Genomic DNA, 15593 nt, shown 5'->3' on the forward strand with positions numbered 1-15593 from the left:
ATAAGGTTTATAGGTCAGGGAGATGGCTCATCGTCTAAAGGTGCTTACTGCTAAGCCTGACAACCTGAGTTCCATCCGCAGAGTTCCTATGGAAGAAGAAGAGAAGGGCTCTCAAAAGTTGCCCTTTGACCCTGGGTTCGGTCCCCAGCTCCGAAAAAAAGAACCAGAAAAAAAAAAGTTGCCCTTTGACCTTCATTTGGGTACAGCAGCAGCCCATGCATGAGTGTGCAAACACACAGTTTTAAAAAACGTAAAAATAAATAAATAAATAGACTGATCAAGAAAAAAAATGAACACAAAGTACAATATATCTTAGTTGTTGCTCCCTGTCCCTTTGGTGTCTTAGAGCTCCTCCACTATGATTTTGTCTAAGTTTTAGGTCTACAGTTTTGCCAGTTAGGTCTAGGTTTTACAGTTTGACATCTAGGTCAGGGATCCATGTTGAGTTGGCTTTAGAATGTGGCCTAAGGTTGAGGTCTAACTTCACTCTCTGCATGTTGGGGATCCGGTTTCTCAAGCACTATTTTCTGGAGGAAAAATAAAACACAAGTGATTCCTGATGCATGGTTCAGCAACCTTGTTGAAATCATCTGACCATATATGTAAGGGTTTATTTATGGATAGAGGGCATGGCATGTTATAGGACACAAAGATGAGTCAGAGTACAGATTGTCCTAACACATTAGAGTTGGTTGCAGAGAGACTGGTAGAATGCAATTGGATCTCATTTTTGTTTTAAAGGACAAAGAAGAATAAAATTGGTTTAGAGGAAAGTAAAACAGCTCCCTTAAAGGAGAGTTCATATCAGAATTTTACTATTTTGGAGTCTCTTCCTGCCTTAGTTTATCTAATTCATCCTCATTTTTACACATGAAAAAAAAGAAGAGTGAGGCTATTCTTGAAGCCAGAATTACCAGCAGATGAGCTGAAAGGAAGATGTCTGGGTTGGAGAAGGAGCTCAGAGTTTGCCAGTGTACATGAAGCCCTAAGTCTGATTTCCCCAGTCCTGAACGAAACGGGAGGTAACTACAGATTTCTGGAAGTTGAGGCAGGAGAATTAGAAATTCTCCTAGTAAGTGGGAGATCAGCTAGTAAGTGCTAGTAAGTGTGTAGCTTGGGCTTCACAATTCTCAGTCTCATTGGAAGAAGGAAGGAAGAGTGGAAGGAAGGAAGGAAGGAAAGAAGGAAGGAAGGAAAGAGAGAAAAGACCTCAATAGAGTGTAAGAAGAGCTTCTGTCTTTGAGAACTGGTAGATGTAGGAAGGAATGTATCCTCTATTAAATGTACAGATATTCAAATAGAAGTGTAACAATCACCTGTAAGTTGTTATCACATTGTTTTGTTTTTGAGACAGGGTTTCACTATGTATCCTTGGCTGGCCTGGACTCTCTATGTAGATCTGGTTGATATCAAATCCATAGACATCCATCTGCCTCTGCATGCTGAGTGCTGGGATTAAAGACCTACACTTTGACTCCCAGGCACCTGTATGTTTTGTTGCACAAAAATTAGATTTGAATATCTCTCAGGTTTATAGATTGTTCCAAAACTGACCTGTAATTTTAGGATAAAGAAAGGCTCTTAAATCAATCAATCTTTCTTTTTTTCCTTCTTTCTTTTCTTTTTTCTTTCTTCCTTCCTTCCTTTCTTTCTTTTTTTAAAATTGTATTGAGACAGGGTCTCTCCATGTAGCCCTGGCTAACCTGGAATTCACGCTGTAGACCAAGCTGCCTTCAAACTCAGAGATTCACCTGCCTCCCTAGTCCTGGGATTAAAGGCATGTATCACCATCACCCAGGTAAATTTTCTAAGTTATTTTTAATTCTGTATATGTTTGTGTGTAGAGTGCCAATATGCACACAGAAATGCAAGTGCTTGTGGAGTTCAATTCCCTGCAGCTGCAGTTATAGGTAATTGTAAATCTCCCTATGTGGGTGTTGGAAACTGAACTCAGAACTTTTCAAAAGCAGTATGCATGCTCTCTTAACTACTGGGCCATCTTCTCAGTTCCTAAAAACTCTTTTAAAAGGAAAATTATGCTTTCTAGGCTGTGTGCAGTGGTGTACAACTTTAATCCCAGGGGGATGGATCTCTGTGGGTTTGAGGCCAGTCTGGTCTATGGAGTGAGTTCCAGAATAGCCAGAGCTTAATGAGCTCCTGTCTTAAAAAGCCAAAAATAAAAACAAAACATATTTTAAAAAGATTTATTTGTTTTATTTTCTCAATGAGTGTTTTGCCTGCATGTATTTATGTTCAGTGCATATGTGTTTGGTGCCCCAAGACATCAGGAGAGGACGTTGGATCTCTTGGAACTGGAGTTACACATGATTTTGCATCACCATATGAGTGCTGGGAATCAAACTCAGGTCCTTTCGGAGAACAACACATGCTCTTAACTGTTGAGTCGTCTCTCAAGCCCCCTAAAGAAAATGATTTTTATTTTAGCCCTTATGGTGTGGTTCTAGATTAGGTCCATAGAACCATAATACTAATGTCTTTTTAAGATCATCTTTTTTTCCTTATGAGAGAGAGACTGTGTGTGTGTGTGTGTGTGTGTGTGTGTGTGTGTGTGTGTGTGTGTGTGCTGCATGCATACACGCACACGCACACACAGCATGGAGTGAGGATGCCACAGTGAGCGTAGAGGTCAAAGAGTAACTTGTAGAAGTCTGTTCTCTCCTTCTATTGTGTGTTCAGGAATCAAACCCAGGTAGTCAGATGAGGCAGCAGGCACCTGTACTGGATCAGCCATCTAGAAGGCCACTTAATTGTTTTTGAGGAAAAAAAAAGCCATTTTGGAAAAAAAAAGACTTTCAATACTTTAAATAAGTGAAAGAGTGTATTATTGTTTTTGTGTTTTTTTTTGGTTTTTTTTTTGGTTCTTTTTTTCGGAGCTGGGGACCGAACCCAGGGCCTTGCACTTCCTAGGTAAGCGCTCTACCACTGAGCTAAATCCCCAGCCCCTGTTTTTGTTTTTAAGTTCCAAACATAGAGTCCTCTGGACAAACTAAGATGAATCAATGGGTAGTAAGGGTATCCATGTGCTAATGGGAGTCTAAGGGCACAAGAAATCCAAACAGAGACAGGCAATACTCTCAAGTTTGAGAAGAGGATTAAGAAAAAAGTTTAGAATGAAACATTTGTTTTATATACTTTATCTTGTTTAATTTTAGGAATGCAAAGAGCCAAAGACAAATAGTCCTTTCCACCGTAGTGTAGGTGAGCAGACATACTTCAGGAACATCCCTCTGGTCCCCATTGATAATGAAGCTCTAACCCAGGGCCTTGTGCATGGTAGGCAAAGTCATCTACCACAGTTATGCACACACACCCCTGCTCTGAGCTTTGGTTTCATTATGGTCTTAGTATAATTAAACACATTTTAAACTTTGAAGATATTTTCTTGATTATAGATAACTTACAGGTCAACAAGTTCTGGGAACTTCTTACATTTTGGGACTGTGTGCTGGGATTATAAAACAGAAGACATGGTTTAGGACCACCGTATTGGTGTGATGTATTTTTTTTTCTTTTTTTTGGAGCTGGGGACCGAACCCGGGGCCTTGCGCTTGCTAGGCAAGTGCTCTACCGCTGAGCTAAATCCCCAACCCCGGTGTGATGTATTCTTAAAAGATTTTTTTAACACCTGCATGCATGTGTGTGCTCGTGTGTGTGTTGTGTGTGTGAGAGACATGACTGTCACAGTGAGTGTGTGAGGGTCAGAGGGTCTCTCTCCTCTCACTGCATACATGGGTCTTTATGATCAACCAGGAGATCTTTATTTGGACAGACTTATCTTTAGGTTTATCTTTCTTGCTTTGATTTCACTTTCTCACCAAACTATGTTCACTATTTGGGTTTATTTTATTTTAATATGTTTTTGCTCTGGGTAGGATTTGGTTGTCCTTCAGTGGTTCACAAATTTAGAAACTTTGCTCCTGGTTAGGCCATATAATAGCAGATGTAACCATTTCGGAGGAGAGAGTAGGTTCAGCAGGTCAGAGTGCTTCCTGTGAAAGCCAGGGGAATGAGTTCAAATTTCCAAGAGCCATCTGCAAGGCAGGCAAGGCCTCAAAGTGACTCTAGCATTAAGGAGTAGAGAGATAGAGCCTGGGAGCTCACTGGCCAGCCAGGTTCAGTGAGAGACCCTTTCTCGAAAAAATAGAATAGAGAGATTGAGGGAGACTTTCAGTGTCCTTCTCTGGCCTCTGAACGTAAGCATACACACGGGCAGACTGAGCTTTGTCCCCCAAGACATTTATTTGAAAAAAAGGTTGGGCCTAGTGAAAGATTAGTAGCACTGAAGGTAGGGTTTTCCTGCTAGGGCTGTTACGAATGCCTGAGCCTAGCCCCAGTCCTGGGTGGAGCTAGGAAAGCCTGCTCTCTTATATAATTTCCTGCCACGATGTGGCACCATGTCCCACTCTCATCAGAGGCCTAAACCATCATCAGATCTTGAACTTTGAACCTGAAAACTGTGAGCCAAGTAACCCCCTCCCCCAGAGATAGAGAGTAAACACCGGGACTTTGAGCATACTAGGCAAGCAGTCTGATATTGAACTCCACTCCAAACCCTAAACCTCTTTCTTACAGAAGTGAGCTACTTCTGGTATGTCATTTTATTAACAAGAGCTGAATAATATAGTTCTATTAGCTAAAAAGATAACAGAAGTATTGGTGCATTAGGTAATTGCATTTCTCATTTTGCAGGATGGAATCAAACTTTAGCTGCAAGAAATTTTCACCTTTTAGGGTGAAGTAGAGTTCCTGGAATATCTAGTAGTAGGGAAGTTTACATTTAAAACCGTAACTACAGCCACGGGGCTGTTTCTGAAAGTATTACAGAGAGGTTCTCTCAATATTTTCACAGAGCAGTCAGATATTTGTAATTTTTTTCAGTAATCTGTAGTTCAAAGCAAAGAACATAGGACTGGCATTCTGGCCCTGTCTGTGATATATTTATGAATGTTGGCAGTAGTTAAACCCTGTATTTCCTCATTCTTCCTGTCAGAATACCAGAACTATTTAGCTGTAATGATAAATAGGAGTATGGTGACCCAAACATTCAACTCAACAAATATGTAGGTTCTGCAATATAAATAAAAGTCTTTGTGTTTAAGATTATAATCTATTGGTGTCAGACAGGTAAGATAATTGGGATTCAGAGATTGGAGAGTGTGGAATGTTTGTGTGACCAGATTTAGTAAGGGACACAAGAACAAAGGGGTATGGGAGTACATGCTTGTGATCCCAAGATTTGTGAGTTCAAGGTCATCCTCAGCTACATGGCTATCTGGAGGCTACAAGAAATTCTGTCTTAAGCAATAACAACAACTAAGTAAGAGTTGGGTCTTGAGAAATAGGAAAAGGGAGTTATCTGGAGACACAGGACTTTCTCATCTGTCTGAAGCTTTCTCGTAGACTCAATATTTTCATACTCTAGACTAAATGCTGTCTTCTGAATCGTAAACATGTGTTTGGCACAAAACAGGTAATCCTTGAAGGTCTAGGGCCTATCTCTTCCATGTGGAACTTATCAAATTCTCTCCTGTGTTTGCCTAACTCTTTGTTCATATGATCTATTGACTACAGGTTAACAAAACTACCTTCCTTGCTCAACAGTGAGCTTTCTGAACAGCAGCCTGTGTAGTTTGTCTAGGCACTGAACTATGTTTTGCTTATACTAAGTAATCAGGAGTTCAGTTGAATTTGGTCCAAGGACATTGATATTAGTGAGGAGTGTGTTGGTAATCCTTTTTTTTTTTTTTTTTTTGGTTCTTTTTTTTCGGAGCTGGGGACCGAACCCAGGGCCTTGCGCTTCCTAGGTAAGCGCTCTACCACTGAGCTAAATCCCCAGCCCCGTTGGTAATCCTTTTAAATGTGTCTATCAGCTTTAAGTTTTCATTATTCTTTTTCCAGCACTGAGGACCCAACTCAGATCCCTTTGCATGTTAGGCAAGCACTGTTACACTGAACTGCTGTATGCTCAAGCCCTTGTTTTTGAGACAAGGTCTTACTTGGCAGCCCTGGCTGCCCTGGAACTCCCTATCATATTGGCTCGAAACTCAAAAGATCCACCTACCCCTGCCTTCCTAGCCCCTGCTGGGACTAATGGTTTGCTCTACCACACAAGTCATTTATTTCTATTTATTTAAGCTTTTTATTGATTCTTTGTGAACTTCACATCATACACCTCAATACTCCTCCTCTCCTCATCCCTTCATATCTGCCCTCTGCCTTTGCGCTCTTCCCAACCCCGCAAAGAAGAAAGAGTCAAAACAAACAAAAAACCATGTCCTTGTGGAAACGATAAGGTCTTTTTAAATTTTTTTTTTTATTTTTAAAGAGATCTTGTTATGCTGGCTTTGAGCTGGTGATCTTCCTGCCCCAGCTTCCAGAATGCAGATGTAATCCACCACACCTCACACTAGGTTTTCACTTTCGTTTCCTCTTCTGTTCCTTGCCTTATCTCTCTGAAGTACGGACACATTTAAAAATGTTTCAGATGAGAAAACTCTGGATTTCTAATAGTTTGAAGTCACCCAGGTGATAACTGCTCAAAGCTGGAAGGGTTGATTCTCAACCCTCTACCCACAGCTCCTAGATCTGTTGGAGTCAGAGAGAGGGGGAAGTGCATTTTCAGATCTTATTTTCTCCTCTGCAAATGGAAACTAAAGTATCTATTGTCACAAGATCATTATGAAGATTAGGCTTTTAAGTGTATGAAGTCTTAGCTCAATGCCTAGTAGTTAAGTTGGCAGTGCTCGGTCCCTTCTCAGGAAGCTTAATAGCTTTTGGGATTTAGATGGACGAATCATGTAAGAGGTGTTCAGTTCTGGGATGTAGCGGGAAGTCAATGAACTATGCAGAGACAATTGCCTCTCTGTAGCCTCTTAGCAGCTCTGGTCTCTGAGTCATGAGAAAATTTGTCATTATCTTGTAAATATTTAAGATTCGGCTGCTTCCCTTTATAAACCCCCCACGTTTAGAGTGTCACACACTTTTTCTGCCTAGTAAGTATCAAAGACTCAACGACTGCAGTTCTGTGATTTTTCCAGGTCTGAGTGAAATAGGAGACTGGCCAAATAATAATCTCGAGGCTTGGAGTTATTAAAATAAACTAATAAAGCCTTCAAGTCTTGTATGAGTGTAAATGTAAATGAGAGGAACCTAACACATTAAAAAAAAAGGGAGGAAGGAGGGAAACCACTCGTGGTAGTTGTTTCTATGCCCACCTGAAACTAAAGAAATGGTTTTTGAAATGTTTCTCAAGATTTCTCTGCTTTGTTATTCCTGAAGTGATGCAAAGCTGGACTGGTTGCAAGGGTGAAGGGGTAGGGGGCTCTTTCCTGCTAGCAGCTTGACAGTGCTCCAAAGCCAGGGATGGTTGGAGGGGGTTCAAAAAAAGCGTGGGCAATCGGACAGTGACAAGCCAGAGCCTGCACCTCTGCGACCTCCCCCTGGGGAACAGCTAGGCAAACTGCCCCCTTTCCCGCCCGGGGGCCTCAGTAGAGCCGCCCGCAGCCGGGGAGCCTGACGTGAGAGGCGCGACAGCGCACGCGACCCTAAGCTTGCTGGCGTCCTCGCGCCGCTCCCTGGCGTCGGCGTGCTGGACCGCAAGACCCTCTCCTTGCAGGCTCGCTACAGCCAGCAAGTCGCGGGTAGCTCCGACCCTTTCCCTCCTCGGGGGCCCGCCCCCAGCTCGGGCGCAGACGAGAGCCCGCGCGCGCTCGCTCGCTCTCCTCAGCGCGGGTGTGTGCGAGCCGTCCTCCCACCGCGATCCCCTCCCCATTGTTTCCGGGCGACCGCCACGAGCCCCGGAGCGAAGCCCCTCCCCCACGGGTCTACCCCTCCTCCGCCGAGGTTTGACGGGTGTTTGGGGGATCCCCAGAATTAAAGGAGAGGGAGCCCCCGAACCCAGCCCTGGGAGGCTCTGCTCCGGGCCTCCGAGCTATCTCCTCCCATCCCCGCCGGGATCCCTGTCAGGGGAGCGTCGCTGACTCCCCTCCCCCTCTTCCCGGCGCCACTCTCCCTCAGCCCCCTCCCCTCAGCGGGTCCTCCTCTTTCTCTCGCTCCCTCCTCCTCCCCCTCCCCGTCCCTTCCCCCCCCACAATGCAGTTCGCGGCGCGGCGGACATGGCGGTGGAGTCCTGAGCTCGTCGTGTCCTGGCCTCCATCGGCGGCGGCGACGACGGCGGCGGCGGCGACGGGGGCGGCAGCGGCAGCGGGAGGCGGAGGGGGAGCCGGAGCCTCTGAGATGAGGAGGCGTCGCGCGCGCCTGTAGCTCGCGGGCTTCTCAGGTACGGAGCTTCGGGCCGCCGCGCTGCGCGGGCTGCCGAGGGGGTGTGCTCGACCGTGCCCGGAGGCCCCCGCTTGTCCCTTCAGGTGCGGCGCCTCGCAGGTGGCGGGGCCGCTGGGGCGCGTCTCCGCCGCCCCCTTGGGGCCTGGCACTTCCTCCTTTGCTGGAACAGGCTTCTAGGGTCCCAGGGGAAAGCCAAGGGAAGGAGGGAAGTAGAGAGGGCGGCCTGGGCGGCCTGAGGAGGGCTTTGGGGGGCCGACCTCCTTAGAGAAAGCTGGGGCACCCGTCCGACCACCGAAACCTGTTGTAGACAGGGTAGGAGGATCTGAGCTAACGGGATTGGTCTAGCCTTCGCTTAGATCCAGGATGTGTGTCTGTATTGTGTGCCTTTTCTTTCACCCCGTGTAGATGTATATATACACACTTGTAAACACACACACAGAAACAGCGTGTCCCCCCTCCACCCGCCCCCCCCCCGGGCTTGTCCTTGTAGGGAGAAAGCAGAGGTAGGTTTGTGTGGATTTCGTTTCCTGCTCGTCCGCCGTCTCTGTCCCCCGCCCCCCAGTCGAATGGTGGTAATGCGCGCTTTTGACGTGGGTAACTGTGAGATTCGTATTTGTAAACAGACAGCACTTCCCCTGTGTGTCGCCCGCCTCCGCAAGTGGTTTCTGATTCTTTTGATATCAGGATTACAAAAGAATGAGGTGGTTAGACCTCAAAGAAGCAGCGGGATTTCTAGTCAGTACCTGAATGGGATTAATTACTGTTATCTTAACGTTGGTTAAACATTTTAAAAAAAGATCATCAAACTTTAAAACAGATGCATCTTGTACCTTCTGTGAGATTTTAGTTTCAGTATACCATGTTTCTTCATTTGTTACAAAAGTAATATCTTAAACATTTGCCCTTCTGCGATCTTTTTTAATTTTAGTGTCTAGAAGTGCAATTTGAATTGTGTATTATTGGAATGCATTTAATAATTAGCTCACGGAGGTCATATAACCTTTTATATCTATAGACTTATCCCCTCCCCCTCCTGAGTATGCCTTGTAGCAGGAACGTGTTTGAAGCACTTGGTGAAACAACATACTCTGTTTTAAAAGGAATAAAAGATAATCCCAAGTGAATCTGGTAATTTAGGGAAAATGCCATTCCCAAAAGTTGAATTGTGGGAAGTTTTAAATGTCGACTGTGTATGTATGTGTTTAACATTTTCTTTACTCAGAGTCCATGTGTATCCCCTTAGCAACATGGTGTACATTGCATCCTACTACTGATTAACCACAACTTTGTAAAACTATGAAATACTGTTTTATTTAGCTTTCCTTAAGATAGCTTATTAGGATGCAGTGTGCTTTACGATGCCTTTATAAACACTATACAGAGGGCTTAAAAAACATCTTTGTTGAGGAAGATAAGTTTAAGCTGTTTTTTATTTTAAAAACATTATAAACAAAAGAAAGTTACCTAAACCTCTTAGATATGTCCTTTTCTTTGCTTAGTTTTATTTGGCTAGTGTAGAAAATGGTTAAAAAAAATTGTAAAGCTTCCTTAAAAGAATCTAAAAGTGGAAGTGAAAGTGAATACATTTTCATGTTTTAAGTATTGTGAACATCTAACCATAGAAAGTCTTCATTGGCTTAGGCCAAGCTGTTAGTACAGTCAACAAGGTATTATTAACATGTACATAATAAACTTCAAATTTGTAAACTCTAACTTACCTAGAATTACATCTGACTTTGGTTAATTTAACAATAGTGTGTTGCATGTTAAGTTTAGGCTTTAAAACACTTTAACAATAGTGTGTTGCATGTTAAGTTTAGACTGTAATTATTAATATTTTTATTTTATAGGACAGTACTTAAAGGTGATTTTTATTCTTATAGCATGTCCATTTTAGTAAAAATAGAGAACTTTTTTTTACATACATAAGTTTATTATGTTGTCTTCTTTTGGGGAGGGGGAGCTTTTTGAGACAGGGTTTCTCTGTGTAGCTTTGGCTGTTCTGAAACTCAGTCTATAGCCCTTGCTGGCCTCGAACTCACAATAATCCAACTTCTTCTGCCTCCTGGGTGCTGAGATTAAAGTGGTGAGTCACCTCCACCAGACTAAATTGTGTTTTATAGAGTCGAATCAGGATCCAAGGATAGAAAACAACTGAATTTACTGACCATGAAAAGATATGGTTTCAGAGAAGCAAGACATTCAAGACTTAACCTGCAAATACTGATGCTTGTAAGTGTTTAGCACAATTTTTAGCTGTGTATGATGGTACACGATTTAATCCCAGTGTCTGGAGGCAGAGGCAGGTAGATCTCTGTGGGTTTGAGGACAAACTGGTTTACATAGTGAGCTCTAGGCCTGCCAGGGAGGCATAGTGAAATCTAGTTTCAGAAACAAACAAAAAATTGCTAAAACCCACAAACAAACAAAAAGTGAATATTTGAATGTAGCAATTAAGTGAACTGTGTTTCTGTCAAGATTAAACTGCATATATTTTAATACAATAGTGTTAAGAAATTGGTGTTGTCTGTAGTTAGAAGGATGTTCTTAAAACAACAATGGCAACAATAAAATAAGGGGCTGGAGAGATAGCTCTTCCAGAGGTCTTGAGTTCAATTTGACCAACCACATGGTGGCTCATAACCATCTGTAATGGGATCTGATGCCCTCTTCTGGTGTGTCTGAAGAGAGCAACAGTGTACTCACATACAATAAATAAATAATAAATCTTTTTTATAAAGTACTCAGGGTATAGCTTAGTAGTAGAGTACTTGTCTAGTGTTTGTGAAGTCCTAGGTATAATCTCCAATATAACACCCAAAACAGGTTTGTGGTTTGTCAAAAGTAGGATATGCAGATTAAAAAAAAGTTAGAGGGGGTTGGGGATTTAGCTCAGTGGTAGAGCGCTTGCCTAGCAAGCACAAGGCCCTGGGTTCGGTCCCCAGCTCCGAAAAAAAGAAAAGAAAAAAAAAAAAGGTTAAAAAAATTAGAGGGGGCTGGAGAGATGGCTCAGCAGTTAAGAGCACCCGACTACTCTTCCAGAGGTCCTGAGTTCAATTCCCAGCAACCACATGGTGGCTCACAACCATCTGTAAAGAGATCCGATGCCCTCTTCTGGTGTGTCTGAAGACAGCTACAGTGTACTTATATATAATAAATGAATAAATCTTAAAAAAAATTAGAAAAGAAAAAGTTAGAGGACTTAGGAGAGTTTACATGCTTTTAAATAAATTGTTTTAGGTCTGGAATCGTAGGTGATCATATATTTGGAGGAAGTTTAAAAACCAGCATGTTTCCAAGTACTCCACTTTTCAAACATCCAAACAGGAAAAAGTACCTAATGCAAATAATAATTCAGATTTCTCCATTGATTAATAGTTTCAACATTATCTTCATATAAATTTTTTTCATTGTATGCTCACAATTCTGTGTATTGAAGGAGAAAAATTTATTAGACTATTTTTTTCAGGCACTGTGCTAAGACTTTTTTTTGCATTCATTTGTTTTACCTAAAACCCTATGAAAACTTTATAATGAGGAATTTGTGACTCACAGGTTGAGGTATTTGCTGAAGAGCATGGAGTGACAGATTTCAAAGCAGGTCTTTATTCCTAGTATATACATGTCACTTGCTTATCAGATCTAGTGAATATTTTCTCAATTTTATAGAAGAGGAAACTGCCTAAGGTTGATTATTCATTTATTCAACCATTTACTTTAACAAACATTTCTATTTGTACTCTATACTAAGACATGTTTTGAAAAAAAAAGCTTTAAATCTTGTAATTGAATTTACCATGTGAGGTAATTAATGCTTTGAGCTGTGCTTAGAAATGTTTTCTGTCTTGTAGTACAATATTTTTGTTTTTCCAACTTGGCTTCCTTACTAATAGCTTCTATGACCTGTAAGGAAGTTTTTTATTCTTTTTTTTTTTTTTTTAAAGATTTATTTATTTTCTTTTATGTACAGCATTCTGCCTGCATATGTGACTGCAGGCCAGAAGAAGGCACCAGATCTCATTACAGATGGTTGTGAGCCACCATGTGGTTGCTGGGAATTGAACTCATGACCTCTGGAAGAGCAGTCAGTGCTCTTAACCACTGAGCCATCTCTCCAGCCCAAGTTTTTTATTCTTTTGACTTGGATAAACTTAAGAGTTTTCTTGTTGAATACTAGAAAGCAGTATGTTAGGACATTGTTAAGACTATGTAGACTGTCCTCAAATTCAGAAATCATCTGTCTCTGCCTTCAGAGTTCTGGGATGAAGTGCATGCACTAGCATGCCCAGTAGTTTTACTTTATTTTTAATTGTTTATGTAGTTCAAAAAAGAAAATGTATACAAGCTTATTGTAAACCAATAAAATTGAACAAAGACCAACTCTATACAAAACATCTTGTACCTTAAAAACAAATTAGGGAAGGCTGGCAGGATGATTCAGTGGGTAAACGTGTTTACTGGTGATTCTGACAGGAATCCCTGGGACCCATGTGATGCAAGGAGAACAACTTCTGCAAGTTGTCCTCTGAGTTCCATTCTTGTGCTGTGGTTATATGCATGTACATGTGCACACAAATACACACACAAACACATAATTTTAAGAAACTATGGAGAAGTCAGTGTAAAACACATGTAAGGCCCTTAGTAATTCCTTTCACTGAAGGAAAAAGCAAATATTTTCTTTTAATTACACAAGTAAAATAATTTTAAATTGACACTTGATATAGAGTAAGAGTTCATAGTACTATGTACAAATAACTATCGAAAGATTTTAGAAAATTAACTTAATCTATACAGTAGTCTTTTATATTATTCTGATTTACTACTAAAGAAAGGATGTTAGAATAGTTAAGTACAAAATCACATCTAGTTTACAACAGAGTCAGGATTTGATCTGAGACTATCCTAGAGTGCTTCACCAGTACACTATGAGTGTCAAATGTAGTGTGCAAAATGATATGAATTCTGGATAGTTACAGGGTATCAAAAATATTTTGTAAGCACAGAAAGCATGAATTATACAGAATAATTAAAATTAATTTTATCTTTTAGTCATTGTAATTTAAATGATTTTGATTATTCAAATCAGCTAATCATTAACTATTAAGTAGTCATGTGTAGATTTATAGTACTCAGTGGTAAATCAAACTTTTTTTTTTGGTTCTTTTTTTCGGAGCTGGGGACCGAACCAAACTTTTTTTAGACAGGCTTTTAGTATGAGGTTATCCTCAAATTCAGAGATCCTCTTGTCTCCGCCTCTAGATTAAATTCATGTTCCACCATATCCAGTAATTTTACTTTGTTTTTAATTGTATATGTATCTGTGGGTTTGTGCACATTAGTGTGACTGCTCAAGGAGGCCACAAGAGGGCTTTGATTCCTAGGAACTCATGTTATTGGCAGTTAAAAGCCTTGTGGCATAGATGCTGGGAATTGAGCTATCACTTCAGCCCCACATCTTTTTGTTGTTTTTGTTGTTGTTGTTGTTGTTTTTGAGACAGTGTTTCTCTGTGTAGCCCTGGCTGTCCTAGAACTCACTCTGTAGACCATGATGGCCTAGAACTAAGATCCACCAGCCTCTGCCTCCTGAGTACTAGGATTAAAGGTACATATCACCACTGCTGGCTTTTTTCCCCCCTCAATAGCTTCCATTTTTAAAATTTATGTGTTTCTTTCCTTTTTGAAACAGGATCTTTTTATATAGTCTTGGAGTTTACTATGTAGACCAGGCTGGCATATGCCTTCAGGTGCTGGGTTCAAAGGTGTGTGCCACCATGATGCCTGGCTAGCTTTTATTTTTATTTTTTTCAGAATTTGTGTGTGTGTGTGTGTGTGTGTGTGTGTGTGTGTGAGAGAGAGAGAGAGAGAGAGAGAGAGAGAGAGAATGTATGTATGTATGTATGTATTTATGTGTGTGTGTATACATGTATACCTACATGTGTGTGTATAGTACAGGTTAGAGGACACTTGTGGGAATCAGTACCCTCTTCTGGCCTCCTCCAGTACCTGTACTCATGTGGCATGTGTATACACACTCACACACACACACATACACACACACAAACACACGGGTGCGCACACACGTAAAAAAATCTTTTAAAGTACCACAGGTTAGTGGTATACACAATTTAGTGTACTTGTAAGGTTGTGTAACCATTGCAAGCATTTAATTCCTTAGTATTTTTATTATCCCAGAAAGAATTTACTAACAATTACTTCCCATTTCAACCTCTTATACTTTTGATGACTGTCTTAGTCAGGGTTTCTATTGCACAAAACATCATGACCAAGAAGCAAATTGGGGAGAAAAGGGTTTATTCACATTGCTGTTCATCACCAAAGAAAGTCAGGACTGGAACTCAATCAAGCAGGTCAGGAGGCCCGAGCCTCCTGCATAGGCCATGGAGCCATGTTACTTATTAGTGGCTTGTTTTCCCTAGCTTGCTCAGCTTGCTCTCTTATAGAACCCAAGACCACCAAGCCAAGGATGGCACCACCCACAGGGGGGCCCTTCTCACTTGATCACTAATTGAGAAAATACCTTATAGCTGGATCTCATGGAGGCATTTCCTCAAAGGAGACTCCTTTTCTCCTGTCAGGTTGACACACAAAACCATCCAGTACAGTGACCACTAAACTTCCTCTGGAGATTTTGCTTGTTTTGGGCATTTTATAACTGCAGTCATGTGATGTGTGTCTGTCTAGTTCCACTAAGCTTAATGTTTTTTAGGTTTACCCATACTGTAACCAGCACCTTCATCCTTATTTATGAAGTAGTATTGCAGTCTCTGAAATGCCTTAAATTGTCTTTATCTATTCATCATTTGATGGGTTTTTGGGGGTTTCCAGGTTTTTTTTTCTTTCTTATTTTAAAAATCAATGTAAGTGTGGTTTTTCTTGCCTGTACAGTTAAGAGTGATCTTTCTGAATGTTTTGATATATTTGTGTTCAGTTTTATTAGGAACTGCTGTTTTTCCAAATTGGCTAGGCAGTGGAACAATGTTGTGTGTGAGGTACCAGATTACCTACATCCTTATTGTTACTTGATACTGGGGCTCACGCCTTCCTTCTTCCCTTCTTCTTTCCTTTCCTTTCCTTTCCTTTCCTTTCCTTTCCTTTCCCTTTTTTTTTTTTTTTTTTTTTTTTAAGATGGTCTTGCTACTCAACCTTTGCTAGCTTGGAGCTTACTCTGTAGACCATCCTAATTTCATAGCTATCTTCCTGCCTCTGTCCTGAGTGCTGGACATTGTGCCCTGCTTTAAAACCTTTTACTATAAACTCACTTTTTTTTT

General features: G+C 41.3%; 1 protein-coding gene across 16 annotated transcripts in view; it reads left to right on the plus strand.

Moving 5' to 3' along the window:
* Tut4 (terminal uridylyl transferase 4) overlaps positions 1–15593 on the plus strand; it is a 180483-nt gene that overhangs the window by 69224 nt on the left and 95666 nt on the right. For 8 of the 16 annotated variants that reach the window (XM_087549183.1, NM_001429139.1, XM_087549195.1 and 5 more), the window contains exon 1: positions 8110–8299. The exons of 5 other annotated variants lie outside the window; for them this stretch is intronic. The gene's annotated coding sequence lies outside the window, so the exon portion shown is untranslated. Of the gene's footprint in view, positions 1–7583; positions 7753–8109; positions 8300–9937; positions 10534–15593 lie in introns of those variants that run through there. 3 more of the 16 variants (XM_087549185.1, XM_087549191.1, NM_001107953.1) reach the window with 2 other exon arrangements.

Source organism: Rattus norvegicus, chromosome 5, assembly GCF_021556685.1.
Source record: "Rattus norvegicus strain SHRSP/BbbUtx chromosome 5, alternate assembly SHRSP_T2T, whole genome shotgun sequence".
Lineage (NCBI taxonomy): Eukaryota > Metazoa > Chordata > Mammalia > Rodentia > Muridae > Rattus > Rattus norvegicus.